This window comes from Cloeon dipterum, chromosome 3 (genome assembly GCF_949628265.1).
Source record: "Cloeon dipterum chromosome 3, ieCloDipt1.1, whole genome shotgun sequence".
NCBI lineage: Eukaryota > Metazoa > Arthropoda > Insecta > Ephemeroptera > Baetidae > Cloeon > Cloeon dipterum.
In genome coordinates this window covers 32,366,579-32,372,808 of record NC_088788.1, presented here as the reverse complement: position 1 = coordinate 32,372,808, position 6,230 = coordinate 32,366,579, and positions in this window count along the sequence as shown.

Below are 6,230 nucleotides of genomic sequence, written 5' to 3'. Positions count from 1 at the left end.
TATTTAACAATATAAATTGTATCAAGCACTCAATCCAGTTAGAAGTTTTATTCAATGAATTAATTGATTCCGATCTTTTCTCATCAGTTTGATTGACATGTATTCTAGCTCAATTTTGGTAATTGGGAAATAATTTTAAATGTAAAGCTATATTATAATTAAATTTTTCGGAACAGCGAAACTGTTAGTAAATTTATTAATTTTGAAAATATGCAAGTATCATCTGTGTTCAGAATATTCAAGAGCAAGTTCTGCAAAAAAATCACGAAACGCTTTTTGTTTTTAATTTTCGAGATTAGCGGTGCAACGTCTAGTCAATGTCAAGCGCTCCAGCCTCGGAGTTGTTATTGAGACCAGTGAGCTCATAGCCGACGGGATGGGTTACGTGCTGCAGCTCATGAGCAGAAGTTCACAAAAATCAATTCATCTCGTCACAATTTGGCCACAATCAAGTTTTCCTTCATCTAACTCAAACTGATTTTAATTGAAATTACTAATTTCTTCTTTCCAAAACAAAAAGCTCTTTATATATGCTAAAAAAATCGACCACTCAACTTTGGTTCACTCTAGAACAAGCTACACGAATCCAGTCAAAATATAGAATCTTAATTGTAAGAGATTAAAATTTGGTCATAAATTGCATTGCACTTCTAGAACAATCAGTTGAAACTTAGGAAAAGGTCTAACAATTCAGAAATCTAAATTATTTGTCGTTTTTCAGTGTCATTTCTATATAACGTAGCTTGAAGATAAAAAGAGACTTTGTTGCAGTTTTAAAATGATTTTAATCAGATTTAAGAACCGTGTCCAGCGGAACGGTTTTGAAATTGCGCAGTAAAGAAGAAGTGTTTTTTATCTCTGAAATAGCGTTCGGATTTAGCAGAGGCGCCGTATAAATAATTTTGCGGTGGTCTAAATCGGTCTGCAAGTGAGAAGGTAAGTGGTTTAATTTTAACCACGCAACCCTTTGCTATTCGGCTGCCAACTCTACGCGCATTATTCGCTTTTCTGAATTATGGACGAGCGCGGCGGCGACTATTTCAGCCGTTTGACAGTTCCAAATTGAGCTGGAATGCTCGCTCGCTCGGCTTTTCGCCACCGAGTGCGCGCAGCGTTTACTCGTCGCGCTGCCGACGGAACATTCGACTGATTCTAATAAAAGCAGCCTCGCCGAGCCAGCTTTGCTGCTTTCCTTGCGTCCATCGATCCGCTGCCGCGCAAAAAGACCGTGAGAGATCCGCAAAAAATCTTTCGAGTACAATCGTCGTTGCGCGAGTGTTGCGCAGGTTGCAGAGAACTGATTTATTGCAGTATATGATGAACGATTTTTCAATTCGGATGAATTGTTTCAAAATTTAACAAAATCGGCTTACGATAAAAATTTGTTTGTAGTTTTTTCAGCTAAATCTGAGTTAACATACACAAACAAACATCACAACTTTAATTTTAGCTTGTTTTTGTTATTGCTCCATCTATAACACGATTTGCAGGAATGATACAGATAAGAACCATGATGAGTGGTTTGTTTTTTGTTAATTGGATGTTGAAGACAAGTTTAAAAAAATTCGAGCTTTGATATAAGCTAATCTGTAATGTTGCTACAATGTAAAAAACTCGGTTAAACAAGACATCATCGCAAGTATTGACCAGGCAAAAATGTTACAAATCACAATATAGCATTGATTTTGGTTTAGAAATAGTTGTGAGTGTGCCATTCAAATAAAGGTTTCTCAATTTGAATTTTCTACATCTCCCCAAACCCATGGTGGACAAAAATGTAAGCACACAATTTATTTTTTGTTGTTTTATGACGGGGCACGTCCATGTTTTTTCTCTTATTTTACATCGCGAATCCTCCAAGGCGCGCTCGGCAAAAAAGGACCGTATTTCATTCAAAGGAATTGTGACAGGCGCGAGCGATTGTGCGGTTGTTCTTCCTTATATAAAAACATCAAGATCAAAGTTAAAGAGAGCAAGAAGAGGTGCGTGTATCGCGGTTTTCCCTTGTTCCTCCAAGGTCCCAAGATGCACTTTTGTGCTGTGCTCTCTCTCTCTCTCTCTCTCTCTCTCTCTCTCTCTCTCTCTCTCTCTCTCTCTCTTTGCCTGCTGGGAAAAGCTGTTTTTATGATTGCATTTTATCGCACACGCATGGTGTGTGTTTGCCCTCTCCAGCACAAAATTATAAACATCATGGCCGAGAGCGAGCGGCCAAATTTATTGCAGCAGGGACAAAAGGCTTAGCGCGCCGCTAATGTCTTTTCTGCCTGCAAGTGAAAAAATTAATTTCGCGCCGAAATATTTACGACTCTCTCGCAGCCACGCTCTTTCCGAGAAGGCGGCTCCGCTCGTTCATCTCGTGGATATTTTGCATTTCGACACAATCAACTAACTCGTTTATTTCATTAGTTAGAGGGGTTCTCTCAAACGAAAAGTGGACTCTCGACGCAGACGATCATAATATAAAAATCTTCTTTTAGTATAATGGAAATGAAATGAATCCTAATGAAAGCCAGAAGGCATTATAATTTTTTCTTACATCTATTCATCATTTGATAGAATTTTAATGGGTCCAGATCAGCCGTAAAATCAGTTAAAATTGAGCACAGCAGCTGCGAAGCAAGGAAACACTGAAATGCGTTCCTCGTTTTTGATTCAGTTGAGAGTAGAACTGGAAAATAACTCTCTCGGGTGCTCTGTGCTGCAATAAATAGACCTCACTTTTTACAGCATTCTAAAATGGTGTTCAAAGCAGAAGACTCGCATATAAAAACGTGGAATTCATTGCTGGTTGAAAAGCAACTTGGTCTGTTTCATCACACAATACCGCAAATAAATCTCGCGAGGTTTTAGCCGCTGCGTGATTCATTAGTGCGGATTAAAAAGTGTCGCACTGCACACGACGCAACCCATCGCCCGCGGAGAGTGGAAAAGCTTCTTGGCAAAGAGCTTAACGCGCTATGAGAACCTCAGTACACACGCCGCACTCAATAAAGACCACAGTAGAAAAGAAGCTCTAAAAATGCATGCTCAAACACACATATACAGAATGCATTCATTTTTAAAGTATCTAGTTGATTATAAACTACCACAGTTTTAATAATTTAATTGTATGTGCTTTAGATGCCTTCAGGGTGCTTAGGAACGAGATTATGGGCATTCCCTATGCAGCCTGGAGGCGCCTAAAGGGTAAAATCGCACATATTCTGAAAGCTCTCATTTGAGCAGTTCCAGCGGTGTGCAGATCTTGCAAATCGAACCAATAAAGAGCCCATTATAGGCATCGGTAAGGTAGCTTTACCATGCGATTTGAATGATTTATCGCTCGAGGGCTACCCTGACGCCGGAGGTCGATTTTTCACCTACTCTGTTGGTCTTTTCTGACCACAAGGAGGACCCCCCAGAATGTTTCGAAGGTCAAAACAAACTCTAAAATATATATACTTTTTTTCGATCTTTGACCTTCAGTATCTTACAAAATTTCTAATCATGTAGTACACACAATTAGGCCAGCATTTCATCCCATACTCACAAGAATATATAAATACACTTTTCATATTTAAAAATGAAAAACTCCAAATAAATATAATTTGAATTTAAAAATATAGGCTATCTAAATGGTCATCTTTAAGCTCAAAGGGTAATGTTATACAGAATTATTAGACCTTGATATTTGCAAACGCCAAGAGGCCCGTTTCTCCTGATTGCACCCCGAATTTCCGTAAAAAGTGCATTAATTTTCTCGGAAACCTTGGTTATTTCGACACTCCTATACAACCCTAACAATTAACATACCAAAAATTAGGATGGTGCTAAAAAATAATAAATATAAAAAGCAGACCACAAATCTCTTGTGGAAACACGATACAATTACAAAGTTTTAACCGATTTCGGAGCGAATCATACTTTCCCCCTGAGATTTTTGGACATAATTTATTTAGCTCGATTTATAAAAGCATTTTCTTTTGCTTAAAATGGCATTTTTTCCATGAAAAAAATCATTTTTGTCATTATTTTTGTTATAATCTGTCTTAGTTGTAAAAAATAGAGTAAAATAGCACACAAGTGCCCTATCTGAGATGATATTTTTACAATTAATCTAAAAATAGAAGTTACTATTTTTTTCCACTATCTTTGATCAAAATGATTTTAAAATTGGAAAAATGCTCTCGATTGAAGTGGAAATTTCCCATTTGCTTGTACGGTCAGGAGAAAAAATTGTGCAAGGAGAACAATCACATAATCAATATAGGAGCACTGGTTTGTATAGCTATTACACAGCTAATCGCAAGAGCCTCGTCAGCAAACCAGGCTCTTGAAATACCCACACCCAGCACCAGTCCCCCGGCACATGTGCACACAGACCGAACTTGAATAATATTTTCACCCCCCCCCCCCCCACTGATTGACTGTTTTTGTCTCTTTTAGTGGCAAATTTATCAAAATTTCTCTGTCTTTTCGACAGCGAGTTCCAATCTGAGCAGGAAGGGAAAGAGAGATTTTACGATAAAAGAGAAGAATGTCTCAGGTGCATCGGCCTGCCATCCCCTCTGACAGGTGGATTGGAAGAAAAAGGGGTGGATGGTTGGGGCGAGCAAGCCGACTGTCCCACTGCGCTCGCTATTCTATTCTTACTGGATAGGAAAAACAGCAAAAACGAAGATTATCGAAATGTATTTTATTATTTGAGAAGAATCCAGTAGCTGACCGAGGGGCTTCCGTGGGGGTGGAAAGCGAGTTTTGCCCATGCTCATCTGTTTGACATGTGCTGCAAAGGTTGTTTGTGTTATATCCCTGGATTCCTATAAAGCTTCCTATTGTTAACTAGCGGACCAACGAACTTCCCAACGAACTTGCGCAGGTCCAGATTTTTCGTTAAGTTTATACCCTGCTTGTGAGGTGTGCTTGGGAAAGAATTTTCAACTCGAATGCTAGCTGAAGTAACAAGTCTGAGATTTTCCAAGTTGCAGCGCGTGCAGCCGCTCGATGAGTATGCAAAGATGAGTGGATGCAGCTTTTTTCCACTGCTTGACCTGGATTTGCTGCTGGGTGGTTTCTCAGAATAAAGAACAAGAGACAAAAGGCGCTGCTGCGTTGCACGACGATTACTATCTTCTTCTATATCTCTCTCGCGCTGCACCCAGCACCCACTCGCTCATATCTTTCTTCTTTTCATGAAGGAGTGCAGTTTTTCTCCTGTACTCAGGAAAAAAAATCAATTCACCACGCGCTGTCACTTGCGGAAACGCTGCTACGCTGGATGTGAAATTAAGTTGGCCGAGTGCGTGCACCGCTGCGAGATGAAATGCGAAATGCAGAATCAGATTAGAACGTACGCCGCGGAAAATGTATTTATTTCCCGTGCCTTGGGGGAGAGATGTTTATTCGAGTTTGTATGCGTACACGCCGGCTTTCTACGCAGTGGGCTTCGTATATGCATTAGAAAAATTATTCCTTTTTTATGACATATTACGCTCTGGGAAATTGCATTTATATCCAGGTTTGCGTTCTCGTTACTTTTTGCGACGGAATAAATGGGCAAATAAAATGCTATAAACAGAATATTTGAGAAAGCAACATTTTCCGCGTTCAAATATTCGAAAATGGAATTTGTAATGGAATAAAAAAATATTTGGAAGCAGTCCTCGCGACTCGATGTCAAAATTAGAACGCGTGTGCGGGAGCGCTTGTTTTGTCAAAGCTGATCGTAATGATACCCGCACACTTTATTTCGTCTAATTTATTGTGACGCGCGCGCCTTATCAACAACCAGTAATTACGGAGAAAAATGGTCGAAAATAAGCAAACAGCGCGCAGGGAACGTCTCCGATTTCCCAGAGATTATAATGCTGCAGTCGGTGCAGGCGCATCATTAAAGTGAAAATTGATATTCTATTCTTTTTTATAGCAACATTTTAACGAGTTGCTTAAAAGGGGATGAAGGGTGAAAAAAGCAACAAATTAGGGAATAACTACATGGTTCTAAATTTAAAGTAAGTTTGCTGGCTAAGCTCTCATAATTTATCCAATGAAGTCATTTTGATTTTGTTATGTTGAGAAAAAGAGGGCAACTGCAATAAACCAATCTATTTCATATTTGAGGTGCCAAATTTTCCGTTCCGATTTAGATATTTTTATCAACACTGCAAAAAGGTGCAAAAATTCATTGCATACTGTCTTCCATACTAAATATGCTGCAATTATTTGTTAATTCCAAAATTAACAATTTAAAT